Here is a 15,907-nt window from a genome sequence, read left to right as displayed (position 1 = left end):
CGGTGCGCCGTTCCAGGTACCTTCAGACCAGCTGTTTATATAAAACGGTGTTCCTATAGGCACTGGGAAGCTGTCTATGGGACTCCACTTTTCCAATATTTCTGCTTTCCTGTCGGTATACACCGAGGTCATATGCCAGGCTGGCAGATGCATTGGTATCAGCAGGAAACCGCAAGCACCATTTTAACACAGCCTTGATATATGACCCGCAGTGATACCAACAATTGGAAAGCAGAAACCACCGAAGCAGTGTGGTCCCTGACAGTTCCCAACAGTTGCCTATCGGAGCACAGTTCTATATAAAAGTTGGTCTGAGGCACCTAGAGCGGCACACCCTCTTTGGCTTCACCAGCAGAATCCTGTGCTGGGTTTCAGCTGCATATAAAAGAAACAATATACTTGCATTAAATACGCACGAAACAAACTATTATGACTCATACACTGCTTTTCAACATACTATACAACTTTATTTGGTGTTAGTATTCATACATTTCAGATTTCAATAGCTGTCTATTTTAAATTGCACAGAAAATGACCAACGTACAAGGAATAAATACCATAACGATAACACTAGGCTCCAAGTGGCATTTTCACATATTCACTTTTACTCAAAAACATGGGTAGTAAAGACGGTATTAGGGTCGACTGCTTCATAAATAAATAGACGTGTGCGTCTACCGCGGCACTGACACAGACATTATACAACAGTGAGCATCAAATATGCTGTCTTATCAGATAAACCAAGGTAAATCAAAGGCGGAATACCTCATTGCGCTTGCCATACTGTGTTTACGCATAACTGTTTGGGAAAATGCAGTTTGCTATTAAATTGTAGGGAAAGGCCTAAAAATAAGCCATACACGGTTGTGTTATCAGAAACCTACAACAGTGCAGTGCAAGAGTTTAGGAAAACAACGCTCGAGCCAAGATTAACGATAAAACATTTTGACACGAGAGGTCACATGCGGCAGTATGCCACAATTAAAACATGATTATTAAAGATAGTAGTTTCCTGACACCAGACGTAAGTGTAACATCAAGCTATTTGTAGGCAAAATAGACTTTATGGGCGTCCTGAAAAGGCCTTTGACTTAAGGCACGTTACATGACCAAACAATTTGTAGTTGTTTAAAATAATTCATCCCAGGAAATCTCACGAAAGCTAGCGTGAATCTTATATAATTTTGCAAACCAGGTAGCTGGAAGCATGTTACACATAATAAAATTTAACAAGCAGACTAATTATATACGTCATCAATTCAAGCTGGAACAAGTCAGACATCCTTAAGAAGCAAACAAGCCAGCGTTGAATCATACAGGGGACCAGTTTTACAAAGCAGACTTGAAAGCATTTTTTCCAGCCTCAACGTTTTACCTTAGGTAAAATTCACAGTTGCGTGCTATAAAAACCCTCTCGTCTTGCTGTCAGTGTAATTATGACCAAATCCCTGCTTCTGCCAAGCAAGAAATGCAACTTTGTTCAAAGGAGAAGACTGGTTCAAGCCAAATAAGCACATTTTAAATTATTCTACGGCATGGGTGTCAGCTCCCTTACAGTACTAAAATTTATTAATGAAGGCGCAAGCCATCTGCGTAAATAAGCACTGTCACTTTTGCATCAGCAGCAGCACTGCCACGAAAAAAAATCTCATGAGCTACACTTGAATAATAGGACGTTACAATGCGGTGCCATGAACTACATTAACACCCACTATAGATTCAAAGACAGCCTGCGCATTGTGCCAATGATGAAAAATAAGGCACGACTTCAGTGTTCAGTTGACATGAAACTTGCATGTGCCAGTAACTTAAACCTCTTCATCTGATTTCACCCCCTTCAAGCCTTTCATCTGACGTCCTTCATGCCTTTCAAGAGATACTTTAACCTCTACCAATAATTTAAAATCCCAAGTAGAGCTGAACACTTCAAGTATTTCAACAAAGACTCCAACTTAAATGACACCAGGCCACTGTCAAATTTCTCATGCTTTCCAAGAACTCCCTGCAAAAGTCCCAAGAACTCTTCAAAGGCACACAACCATAAGAACATGATGACACGACGAAAAAGATGACATATGCGGCGAAGAGGATGACCACATCCTGAAGTGACAATGCAGGCGGCGAATCCGTGATGTGTTTCTTGCGGGCAATATTGATGGCGCCAGTCCCTTCTCTCAGAATAACCGGGCCTCGAGAAGACTTACTGCTCACCTCATGTACCTTCAAGGAAACAAGAATATTTTGTTACATGGTTGCTTTAAATGAGTGAGTTGCTTAGGCCCTTTCATAACACACTAATTGATTTAAAATCAGTGATTTCTTGCGTTTTTTCTGGGAGTGCTGCTAAAGGTGAAAGTGCGCTAAACAATATCACCACAGACAATCAATGAAATTGCCCTGATTCTGGAAAGTATCCCACCTTGCTGCCTCGGTATCCTGAATATAAGGTTTTTTATCCTTGAGAGGTTTCGTTTATTAATCAAATCATAATTACTATAATAACCTTTCGGCATTATATTTTACACACCTTCTCTCTGCAAAAAATGTTCTCTGTACTGTATAATGTGCTCCCTAGAATGCTGTAGTGAGGCTGGCTTAATATAACTTACAGCTAAACGATGTTTCTACCGCAAAGAAATAAATGGCCAGTCATAGGAAATCATTAATATCGCACTGTGGCAGAAATTTTGGGGGGAATTAGTTCCACCTAAAATATTTCCCTCTCGATATGTATTACCTCCATGGTTCGTAGTGGTATGAGGCAGAAGTTGAGCTGACGAATGCTGAACTAGGCTGTTGCACAATTTTCTTATAAATCATAACTATAGCACATTTTCTTGAAGACGACACTTTCTGTGCTCTAAACAATTCCCTTAAAAAAATTACCCCTTATTTAACCACCTGTCAAAATCCAATGCAAGCATTACTCATGCTACGGCTGTATTTCGGAGTATTATTGGTGCTACGGGCGTATTAAAAGCGGGAAATTTAAATCGTCAGTTGCCACCGTATTGTTGTAGCAGCAACCACGTTGGGCGTGTCCGTGGTGCTGGCAAATCACAGCAACAACTCTCAAGGTGTAAAAGCTAAATATTTACAAAACTTAAATACAAAATAGTGTTTTTTTTGGCCACTGTTGGAGCATCCGTAATAGGCGGAATGTGAACACAATGGCCAATATTGGCGTTCACGATAACTTGTTAACAGTGAGATTTTATTAGGATGAACAGCCCCAGAAATTGAGTCCCGCAAAAACAAAATGCCAGCTTACCCAACCAAAATTAAGACCCGGGTGTTTCTGCCAGGGACGTCTCAAAGTGCACTTCCAGGAAAGTTTCGCTAACGTGTTCCGAAAAGCTCCTACTGTCACCTTGAGCCACAAGCCAAGCTGTCACTGAAAAGAAGTTCAAGTTTCAAACCATTAGTTACAAAGAAACTACCTAAAAACGCGCCATGAAAGACCCAAAAATGGCAGTGCGTACTTACTTGTAGAATGCAATGATTTCATCCCGTGCAAGAGCTTTAATGTGTTGCCTTCTGATGATACACTTCCAAGAAGGGGTCCAAATACAATTAAAATGGCCATATGCATTCCTTGTATAGCTGTTTTAGGTCTATCTTCGCCCTATTGCCTAGAAAATAAACAGTACAAACATATCAGAGAATAAATTTATGCCTTGCTTTACCCAGGGAGCGCGAGAAAATATTGAACAATATCTGATTCGTTCCACGAAAGTCGAATGTCTTTTTTACAGCGGAAGCCCTGGTAATCTTTTCTTGCTAAACAATTTGAGATATAAAAATATTTGAACATACTTTAAGCTCACCTGTCCTTGGTCTATGCGAACTGGTGAATATCTGTACAATATGCACGACTCAAACGGTACTCTTTTGAGGCTTACGAGCTCCACAGGGCATTCATAATCCGCCGCACTCTCCCCGACGACCCTACAGCATGCCGAAGATGTCTTCAGCCAATAAATGCCACAGCCATGACTTTGCAGGAGCATGTAAAGAATGGAAATAATTTGTTTTCATTTTTTTTTTGCAGAGAAACAAAAACATTTGTCACAACCTATCAGTGGAGGGCCAAATGTCTCCACAGTCAGCCACAGACTCTTTCTGAACAGGTCATAGAGTATGAATACAGAATGTAGCAATCAGCTTTTGCAGTATAATTTCTACGTTCAAAGGAGAACAAAAATGGATTAATGTTTGGTGCACACCATGATTCAACAACTTTGCACCTGAGCGTTTCGAACATTATTCCAACTCTCTAGTTGCTACTGACATTGATAGCATAAAATGGCAGGAATGAATTATTTTTAAACTTACTTTGTGACGTTAAAACTTCTAATAGTCCACACGTGAGCTTTATGGGTAATTATTCTGAGGTCTCAGGTTACTACTGACATTGACAGCATAGAAACGGCTCCACACTTTCTGCGTGTTTCCACCTGACTTCCCCTCCACAAAAGGAACGTTTTGTTACTACGCTGCTGCTCAGACAACCCCTTTCCCTTGCATTTCACTACACGTCAGGGAGCCAACTAAAGTTGACTAGTGTAAATAGACCATCTGAATTCATCGAAGGCATTGGAAGAAACGGGGAACAACTACACACACAGCACAGATAAACGTAAGCAGTGCTGCCGCCAACGTCTTGAACGCACATCAACATTAGGCGGAATAGCGTGATTAGCACAGTAAATGTATGGCTCTCAGAAGACCAACACAACGCAATGAACACGGAAGTTTGAAAATACCGATAAGGCTAAAGACAGACGCTCCGACAAACAAGCCGTGCAGTGTGTGCGCGCGAGACAATAGCGTGCGACTAACCCGAGAAGATTCAGTACCGCTGACAGGTGCAGCAACCGTCAATTTACAACTAAGCAACACCACACCATAAGGGGATATGCAGACTCGAGAAATGCGCGCACCAGCAACTTTCTAAATAGCACTAGCTAACGTATGCAGTCAGAAATGTCAAGCCGACTCCGACGGCCGCAAACGTTTCTCGCATCGGACAGGCAGCGGAGCGGCACGTTTATAGCACGCAGTGATGAACAAGTCAATGAACAACAACCGTTACCAGAACATAAATAAGCAGCACTGACCTTTTTTGCGCCTCCCGGCAATACTTCACTTCGTCGAACAGTAAATACAGCCCGAGGACATGAAGAAATCCGCAGTTTCACGCCACAACCAAACTGGTAACCGTTCCCGCCAGTCTGACCGACAGTTCATTTAGTACATCAGGCGCATAACGCGAGCAATCAAGAAAACCGCTATAGAAGGCCACTGGTGGCGCTGCATGCGGACGAACAAAAACTAGCTTGCGAAAACGTTGAGACGTAGGGGCGCTGCTGTCATTAAAAGTGTTCACGCAGTCCCGTTTTTCCTTATCGTCGTTGTACCCGTTGCCGTCCCACTATACCATGCATCAACGCAAGCGGCGCTGCCTTGCGGCTGTCAACGCATGCGCACGGCATGCCGCACTGAAGTGGCGGTCGTTTCGTAATGGTTTCGGCCAACTTTTTCTTCCTCCGTGCCTTGGGCGATGCACGCCGTGGCCAGTGACCAGTCCGCGGAAGAGATCACAAGCTCGGCACCCTTGATCGCTTATATTTGCTTCGGAAAATGGGAGTAGGCCTCTAAGCGGACGTCTACGCGGCTCTGAGGCTGGAACAAAGAGCTCAGATATTATCCAATTTAACACGTTAGTTGGGCTAAAGTTGTTTCTCGCCGCTGGCCGTGAGCGCGTGCGGTATGTGTGCATAAACTTCGATGACAGCTTTATTTCGTTCTTTGCAGTGAAAACAAAACGACGCTTCTTTATTGACTGCGTTCTCTTCACAACAAGTCTTTCCAATACCAATAATATATACTGCGACGCTCTTTGATATCCACGTTATAGAAAACTACTTCCGTATAGTGAATCCAGTGTGATTACTCGCTAATAAGCGAGTAATAATACACCTTCCCGTTTTCCAGCAGTTTGTCTTCATGAACACCAATAGTGCAGGAAAAGAGCAACGGGGGGACCAGGAGGAGAAGGCAGGTCATTCGGTGAACTTGAATTACTATGGCAAGTAACAACATTAGGGTAAAACTGCGAATTTTCGCGATACTGCAATGCATAATTTGAAATAAGAGTGACATTTCAGTATAAATATATAGAATGTAAGGCAGATGCCGCGGGGTAGATTTAGTTCTCCGGGTTCTTCGTTCTCCTCCTGCAAAGAGGCTTTCGTTATTGCTTGTGAAAATTAATAGCCGGGACGAGACAAAATACAAAAACGAACTTCTTAGCATATAACTGCATGCGTAGCATGATGTGTGAGGTGTAAAATGTGACGCAGTCGGTTACCATTAGGTATGTACCCCATCACAACATAAGTAAGGTGGACTAAGTACCATTGAGCGCGTACTACACCACAGCGAGATGATGACTGAGTGTTGAACAAAAACTGCTGTTTCTGCGAAACTTTGTAAACCAATTGCATAAAATGTAATGGCCTCAATCAGTATTTCGTAATGAAGATGTTCAAAAAAGCACCACGAATTCTTCAGCGCTATAGCAGCTATGGCTTTGCCCGAACGGCAGACGGGGAAAGGGAAGACGTTTAGTCCTTCTCAAATTGAAGTCACTGGTGATTTTGTATACTTGACGCCTCAAATTAGAAAAATACGATGTTCACGAAAGCGGTTTCGGTGCCGCAGAACACCTGGAAATGGGTTCCTGCAATTTCTTCTTTTGCCTAAGATATCCTCCTCTCGACATTTTTAATGCTTTGTACGGCGTTGACAAAAAAGTGGGATTTCGTTTTCTGTCAAAGGACATCACTAAAACTACAGCTTAGCCGTATTATGAAAGTTAACTGCTGCGAGGCAGTTTCATAGATGTCGGCGAAGTTCATTAAATTTTATCTGCGGTGTGCGCGTGTATATTAAACGCGCACGTGCATCTTGGGTCAAGAAGCACCTAATATATATGCGGTTCATTGTTCCAGTTGATGCATGAAAGAGAGCATACTTCACTGCCATGCGCGAGTTATGTGGAACAAGAAACGAGCAAAAAATATACAAACGCGCTCTCCCCAACCGTTTACTGGGACATAAGTGGAACAGTAACCGGAACCGCCGACATCGCATGACCCCAATTCTTCGGTTCCCGATAAAAACCACGAACATAAAGAAAACAAGCTGGCGGTTCCAGATAAGATCCACCTATATGCTTCGTTCCAGTTATTCTTTCGTTTGGATCCACATAAAATATATGGATCACCCTTTTTAACTGGAACTTATATGGAACCAGATTAAGAGTGTGTCACTGGACAAGTCACTGGTGCTCCAAGAACTTTCATTTTGAGCTGTGAATGCAACACTGAGGGAGCTGAAGACATGTTGAGAAAGTGTCGCCTGGGCTGCAGTTGGTGTTTCCCTTATTGCTTGAGATGTGCTCTAATAGGAGTGTTGCCACACTACCTTGGCAATGGGGCCTACACTGTATTCATACTAATCCAAATAAACATGATTTGTCTGGAAAGTTTGCTTCAGAGACATCTCTTTGCTACAGACAGCAATATAGGCCAGGGTGGGAAATGGGAACTATTGAGTGCATGGTGGAGGCTGCCACGAGCACACCTCATTTGAAAGACTAGCAACAGTACCACTTGATTATGAACTTCTGCAACTTAACTTTCCACATGGTGGTTCGTTGTGCACCTGCAGCATTCCAAGAAAAATGGCATTCATGATGGAAATGCGAGGATTTTCAAGGTCTTTCACAGCTGTGTCAATTTTTGAGCACCACAATGGGAACCTTGATAGAGCCAACATTTCAACAAGAGGAATCCCCTTCAGATAACTCCACTTTTCAAAGCAATGGCTCAACAATTGTTCCTAATGGTGTGTTGATAGATAAGCACTTTGTGTGTTACAAAATTTTTTTATTTATTCGCTAATGATCAACCAAACAATCGGGTCGTCCTAACGTGGTAGCCTTATGGTTAATTTTATTTATTCAGAAACTTTGACGCTTATCAAGGGTGTGTGCAAGGCAGTGGTTTGTAAGTGTTTAGAGAACCATCATGAAACCCAGTAAAAGGCAACAAACCTCAAGACATCAGAGATCAAGGCGCTTGCTTTCAAGCAAAAGGAGCTTACATAGTAGCCCTCTAACTTTGCAGTATCCTAAATGGTAGAATGCAGTGCACATAAACAGGTAACAGAATAATGTTTCTTAGCAAAATGGCTTGGTGCAGGTTAGCTGCCATGGCCATTTTGAGTCACGATGAGGAATATTTGTGCATAATCAGCCTCCTACTGTCCACTGCACCACAAAGGCCCCTCCCACAGACTTCAAAAGCATGCTCTGTCATCTGAATCCATTCCTTTCTATGCAGTGGCAAGAGTACAGTACAGACAATATTCATGCAGCAAGCACACACAAGTAAAATTGGCCAACGAAGTATTTGTGCCAAAGCAGCAGCAAAGCCTAGAATTATGACGGGGGTCAAAAACACCGCAGCAACTACATTTAAAGGGACCCCGAAAAACTTTGTGAAGGTGGCAATCAAATGCATTCAGGTGGCAGAACACATAACGGGGGATTTTAGAGCCAAGTGTGAGCCCCATACGTTGTACGGATAATTTGTAAACAATTTTTGAAGATCGCCTTTTTCAGCCGATAAGCGCGACGCCGCAGCGAGCCGACCGCGGCTGACGCAACGGCGAAGGCGTCCCCTGATTCGCCCAATCGCCGGCGAGGTCGGCTGCCGGCGGCGTCACTGTTATTGGCTTCCGGCTGCTCTCCCTCCTTCCTGCGCGATCCCGAGGCAAAGGCGGGTCCGCAGCGATTGACGCGTGCCTAGGCGCAGGAATGTAGCTAGCTCAGAACAGATGTCGAGCGTCGAGATGTCACATGGCTATTCCCAGCTGCTTTGAAGGAAGCAGAGAGGGAGGAGGAGTCGATTGATTTAACGCGCCGACGCAACGCAGGCGATGAGGCGCACCGTAGTGGAGGGCTCCGGATTAATTTGGCCACCTGGGGATCTTTATCGTGCGCCAAAATCTTGCACACACGGGCGTTCTTGCTTTTCGCCTCCATCAGAAAAGTGGCCACCGCGGCCGGGAATGGAACCCGCGACTTGGTGCTCAGCAGCACAACGCCTTAGCCACTGAGCCACTGCGGCGGGTGGCACTGAGGCTTCATCAACTGGGTGGAACAAACCATTTCTGATTCGTGTTTGGGAGAAGGTGTACATGCAAGTCGAGAATTTCGAAATTAAGAGCATATAAAAAGAAAGTGCAACTCTCGGCCTAGGGCGAGCACAAATCATGGCTGCCTGTACTGCAATGAATGTGCAAGTAGTTTTCTCCACCACCTATTCACCAAGTAGGGTTTTATGCTGACCATACCACTAGAGAGAGCAGGTTACGGGGCGACAAGGGTTGGCTGCAGCGAATCCCGCATGGCAGGCAAATATGTGGCCCTGAAAAGGGCCGTTTTAGCAAGCCGATGGTCTTCAGTGGTGCCTTGTTGCACCTCAGCACGGCGAGCAGTACTGCAGGCAGTCGTTCCTCTCGTGGCCCTTGGCTCCACAGCGGACACAGCGGGAGGTGTACTTGGCACCAGGTGCAGCTCGGACTGGCGAGAGAATGCCCCGCCCGTACCGCCTGGCGAGCGCCTTCACAAGGATCGCGGACATCTCGTCGATGCCACGATCCCTCGACACGTGGTATCCATCCGCGGCAAACAGGGACCGCTTCGGCTGTTTCGTCGCGTTCAGGAAACGGTGCTGCACACAAATTCAACAACAAAGCAAGCAGACTGTCAGGGCAAATGAAAGCACACTTCACAGTACAGATATTTAATGTTAGGTAACAACAAGACTCGCGAAGAAATGCGAAGCAGGCACCGGTTCACTACTAAGTTCTTTAACCATGTATGCAAACATTTAGTGTGCCTCTGCCCTAAATAAGTTCTTTTTATGCCCCTGCTACACTATGTTTTGAAATGACAATCGGCTCAAATGAGATTCGAGCCAAATAAGCACCAAAAGAGACATTTCGGATTTCAAATGCCATTTCTAGCACTCTCGCACGCAGCGTCTTCGATTGGCAATAAAAAATATACTACTGCCGTACGTAAAACAAACAAAATATTTGTTTGTGGAACTTTGTTCACTGCTGATTTACTTAAAATATGAAACAGACATATTTAATTTTAATACTTTCAAAACCAGTGGGTCAGTCGCAAAAAAAAAAAAAACACGCAAGACAGCAGCCACATAAGAGTAAAAACTGGTGCCTCTTCTAATTTGACATCGTTTTACTGCCTTAGACTGCTCCTACATTTCATCGTTGTATTATTGTACGAAAACGGAACGGGGCGACAACAGTGCCACTACTGCACGGCGAGCAATTGTGAAATCTTTCAAATGCCATCGAAATTGTAGTGTAGCACGGGATGCTGAATGACATTCGAAGCACCCGATTTGAGTCAAATGACATTTGGTTCAAATGAAATTCGGACCCTAATGTAACCATGTAGCAAACATTTAGTGGCACTCTACCATTACTAATTTTGTAAGGCGGACTTCTCCAAAGTTTCATACAAAGTGGGACTTTTAGCTCCTACTTCCGACTCTATAAGCGTACTTCAGTGCAAACGCTAGGGGGTACGGCAAGTTTGATAACATGCATTTCGAGGACGTCGCAGGCGAAGCACGTGGTCGGTCAACATGTTTTCACAACAGAATGGTACCTTCTATACACATACTTCCACGCAAAACTGGCTAACGTTGTGTACAATTTCTAATTTTTTAAGACAGCGTTAGAAATATAGTTATACGTAGCCACTAGAGAACAAAACAATACACGTAGGCCTATACGAGCTCGTCCATTGTTACCTCAGCGTTCAGTATGTAGACGTCCCGCATACGCTTCAGGGTGGCCGTTAGCTTCCATTAGCACAAAAAGAACGAGAGTTAGACAGGACAGCGCTGCACTCAGAACTGATTTATTTTGAAGAAAACATTGGTCATATATACAGATCAGTCTCCCACGTGGTGGTAAATTATTGCACCCGATAACAACAAACAAGAAAACGCAATCATTAATCGGTTTGCACATGTGTAGTCTTTGGTTTACTTAGTCATGCAAAGGCGTCCACTCAGATACGTGTATTCCCGGTCATGCAGCACTATTGAGGGCATACTTATACAACGGTCAGCAGCTCGTCTGATTTGAAAGGCCTCGATAATTTCCCGTGTTGTTTTATCTTTGTGTCTCGACAACACAGTGGTTTCATTAAAAAGCGGCTCACAATCTTGTTTGCAGCAGTGTTTTGCCAGGTGGCTGTGTGGATACGTTTTAAATGAACGCTGGTGCTCGGACAACCTGGTGTTCAGACACCTCCCGGTTTGTCCCACATATATATGTCTACACCGAAGTGGCAACATATACACGACACCCATTGCACATTTCACAAATGGGTCTGAATGATTTATCGGGCACACTTTTTTTGTATTCCGGGAAGCTAATCTTCGGTCAACCCTACTGCACAATTTTCCTAATTTATTTGGAGCCGAGAATACCACGTCGACAGCGTATCTTTTTGCCACGTTTTTTAAGTTATGAGAGAGCCGGTGCTTATACGGTATCACAACGGGGTATCTTTTTCTTTGCCTTGGTGGCTGCGTCACAGAACCTGCCGTATCTTTTCCTTTTATCCATTTGACTAACTTCTGCACGACCATGAGGAGAACATTGTCAGGGTAGCCAGCCGTCTGCATTCTACTTATCTGGTTCGAGAAGCTGTCATTCAGCTGATGGTCACATGACTTTGAAAGGGCTGAGCGTAATGAAGAAAATTCGATCCCATTTTTTATTATCTTCGAATGACCCGATTTGAAGTTTAGCACTGGTTTTTGAGATCTGGAACGGTAACACCAGCATACATGACCTGTATTGAAAGTTAATTCTAAATCCAAAAACTGCAGTTTGTTCAGTTTTGGCAGCTCAAATGTGAACTGCAATCCGAGACCGCACTCATTGAACACATTTAAAAGGCCCTCTACATTCAGATCTCTATTTTCAACGATTACCTATTAGAAAATCATCTACATAACGAAAAATTTTCTTTGCCAAGCCGCACACGTTTCTTTCGATATTTCTATCAACCCTACCTAGGAATATATTACTAAGCATAGGAGCCACCTTAGAGCCAATACACACTCCTCGTTTTTGAACGAAGAATTCCTTTTTCCACTCGATAAATGTTGATTTCAGATAGAATTCTAGGATCTCCATAAAACTGTTGACTGACACGCCGCACTTTTGAATGAAACCTACTTCATCGTTTTCTTCAGTGATATATAATTTAACTGATTTCATTAATTCATCGTGAGGGATCGTGTAGAACAAATCTTGCACATCAATGCTCATAGCCTTGCATGTTCCTGGGTTCGAGGATTCAAGATACTTTACTAAGGCATCTGAATTTGGAATTAAATATGGGTCATTCAGGTGCAGGGACCGGAGCTGCTGTTCTAAAAATGTGGACACCGCCAACTGCCAAGTATTTCTTTCTGTAACTATTGTGCGGAAAGGGGCTTCAGCGTTTTGACCACGAAAAATGGCTCCAAGTGAACACCTTTTGCTTTCTTTACTGTCAGGGCTAATTGTTCAAGATTGTGACTTCTTAGCAACGACACAGCGCGCTCTTTTACCTTGTTGGCCTTTACGTCAATAGGTTTGAAATTCTTTTTAATCGCCGTCAGGGCCTTCTCACAGAAAACACTTTCTGGTGCAACCACAAAACAGCCTTCCTTGTCTGCCGTAAGTATGTGTAGCCTGTTTTCAACTGCATACTCGACTATTTTTTCAACACCAAGGCGGTGTTCCCGTGTTTCACCGGTTCGGGCAAGCACGTCAATGCATTCAGAAATACAGCGGGAACGGTCCTCTTCTGGAACCCGTCGGGAGACGAGCCTGGAGAGGGCCACTTTCTCCGGAGGATTGAAAGCTGGCTCACCACAAAACTTCGGGCCAAGACCAAGGGTTTCAGCATGCTGGTTGGGTAGTGACGCATCTCCCAGAAGTACGACCCTTCCCTTTGGGGCCATTGGTTGCTGTCTTGTTGGTAGAGTCGGCCTGACGTTGTTCCAAAGCCATTCGGTTTGTTGTGCCGCCGTTTTGCTCCACTCAAATAAATTAGGAAAATTGTGCAGTAGGGTTGACCGAAGATTAGCTTCCCGGAATACAAAAAAAGTGTGCCCGATAAATCATTCAGACCCATTTGTGAAATGTGCAATGGGTGTCGTGTATATGTTGCCACTTCGGTGTGGACATATATATGTGGGACAAACTGGGAGGTGTCTGAACACCAGGTTGTCCGAGCACCAGCGTTCATTTAAAACGAATCCACACAGCCACCTGGCAAAACACTGCTGCAAACAAGATTGTGAGCCGCTTTTTAATGAAACCACTGTGTTGTCGAGACACAAAGATAAAACAACACGGGAAATTATCGAGGCCTTTCAAATCAGACGAGTTGCTGACCGTTGTATAAGTATGCCCTCAATAGTGCTGCATGACCGGGAATACACGTATCTGAGTGACGCCTTTGCATGACTAAGTAAACCAAAGACTACACATGTGCAAACCGATTAATGATTGCGTTTTCTTGTTTGTTGTTATCGGGTGCAATAATTTACCACCACGTGGGAGACTGATCTGTATATATGACCAATGTTTTCTTAAAAAAAAAATCAGTTGTGAGTGCAGCGCTGTCCTGTCTAACTCTCGTTCTTTTTGTGCCGTGTTTTCGCGCGCTGGATTGTCAATCATGAACATTCACCAACTCGCCCAAATTGCATGTGCAGTCTTTGGTTTACTTAGTCATGCAAAGGCGTCACTCAGATACGTGTATTCCCGGTCATGCAGCACTATTGAGGGCATACTTATACAACGGTCATACTTATACTTATACAATCACAGTCCTCTTGAAGCATAATTAACGCTGTCGAACCTGGGGAAAAACAAGCCACCATCGCCAAAAGTAGAGGCCTGGCTAAGCAGACGATCTGCTCGACCGTCAAGAACAAGGCCACCGCCGCTAAACGCGATAGTGCTGCAACAGCGCTATCGAATACGTGAAGTGGTGCACTTGGAGTTGAGTCTGCCCTCTTCACAGTTTTTCTTATGTAATAAAGAACTCGGGTTCATCGAAGTTCAGTCTTTATTATTTCCACTCATGCATCGTTCCCATTCCGTTTGGTGAAAAAGGTAAGAAGTGCCTCAAGTAGGGGGGTTAATTCCCACACATTGTGTGCAACTGGCTGCGCACGGCTGGCTCCTAACAAGGCTGGCTCTTAAACGTTCGCGTGAGCAACGCCGCCTGCGTGCCTCTGCAGAACGTCCATGGCATCCATCACTTCGGCGGCTGTCGGTTTCACCGGCACTTCCTCAGAGCACTTTTCTTTCAGAGCACTTCTTTTTTTCTTGGAGTGCTCACGCTGCTAACAAGATTCACCTAATGATGCACGAACAAAATATTAATGTGGGTATCAGTGAGCACAACCTAGGGCAGCGGCACTATGAGCAAGGAGGCGTAAAAAAAAAAGCTTCAAGTAGGCTTCGGCAGCACTGGCGTAGGCGTCGACGGAGACGTCAAAATAGTGGGGTCACTCTTAAGTCGTCTATGAACGCTACAGCTTGAGCAGCTTCTTTTATCACTTCTAATTGTTTTCAACCGTAGCTTTCACCGTTTTTCTTTCGTTTTAGTATTTTAAGAGTTAATGCGAGTACTGAGTGTTTTCAATGCAGGCTCTGAGAAGCAAAATAAAACATGCTTCAACCGGAATCTCGTTCTTGTTTTCTTGTAGTGACTTCGTTAAATCGGAAGCGCCGCATGAAATTAGTTAGTAAAATTGAGATAAAAATACATGCATTTGGACATATTTTGATAGAAAAAATTTGTTATATCGTGAATTTCGTTAAATCGGGGTTCATTATACCGAGGTTCAACTGTACAACATTTCAACAGCGATCTTGCTGGCAAAGAGCCAAATCCTCACAAAATGAGGTCGCAGCATTTGTGAGAGCCCAGCAGGCTCTGAAATGTTGGGAACGCTTTCAATAAAAGCCCTTGGTTGGTGTTTTTGCCTCTCCCTCAAGTTTAACCCAACCAGATAGAGTTCTGTAGGGGATGTTCAGATATCACACCCAGCACTATATTTGCAACGTGCCACTTGTGCACGAGTACAATTTGAATTAGAACACTCCATTCTTGTACTACTGAAAGTCTTGGCATTCAGTGTTCAGATTTCTCTGCAACCATGCAAAACCCGTGCGTGCCCTCCTCTCCCCTGTGGCCCTCCTCCTCCTGCTGCCCCCGCTGGTGCTCACCCGTGCTGGGCCTGTCCCGGGCGGCCGTGGCCCTCTGCAGCTCCCCCGCGGAGCTGGCCAGCTGCGCACGCAGGCTCCGCTGCTCCCGGCCCCACTGGTCCGCCTCCGCCTCCAGCGCCTCCTGCACACGCTGCTGTCAGGGCCGCCTGCCCCACCACCCTCCCAATGGGCAAGCAGCCAGAGGGCCACACACGTGCCACCACTCGCGACACGTAGGGGCTGCCCTGCCAGTCACCCGTCCCACCCGCATAGAGCAGTGCAACAGCAGTCGGCTGCTGCCCCCCCCCCTTCCCCTGAGGCCATCCACACATCTCGGCCTCCAAGTGCCCCCCGAGTAAACTGGGGCTGCAAGCAGCTGCTCGTCCAACTGGGTAACGGCTTCCCCTTGCAACACGAGCACACTCAGCAGAGTCGGGCCCCCCCGCACGTGCAGCCGGTGTGCACACGGGCTTCTCTGCACAGGAATGCCTCTCTTGGTCAAGCGACG

At 44.8% G+C, this 15,907-nt stretch overlaps 1 long non-coding RNA gene across 1 annotated transcript; it reads right to left on the bottom strand.

Moving 5' to 3' along the window:
• Positions 1-385: 385 nt before the first annotated feature.
• LOC144158206 (uncharacterized) lies at positions 386-7,245 on the bottom strand. Its single transcript, XR_013319985.1, has 3 exons — positions 3,487-7,245; positions 3,272-3,394; positions 386-2,220 (listed from the first exon to the last, which is right to left on the bottom strand). It is a non-coding gene; the product is annotated as an uncharacterized LOC144158206 (long non-coding RNA).
• Positions 7,246-15,907: the final 8,662 nt, after the last annotated feature.

This window comes from Haemaphysalis longicornis, unplaced genomic scaffold (assembly GCF_048455015.1).
Source record: "Haemaphysalis longicornis isolate Haplotype H1 unplaced genomic scaffold, Haemaphysalis longicornis Haplotype H1 scaffold_10, whole genome shotgun sequence".
NCBI classification, from domain to species: domain Eukaryota; kingdom Metazoa; phylum Arthropoda; class Arachnida; order Ixodida; family Ixodidae; genus Haemaphysalis; species Haemaphysalis longicornis.
The sequence above is the reverse complement of the archived record's forward strand: the minus strand, read 5'-3'. Positions and strand labels throughout refer to the sequence as shown.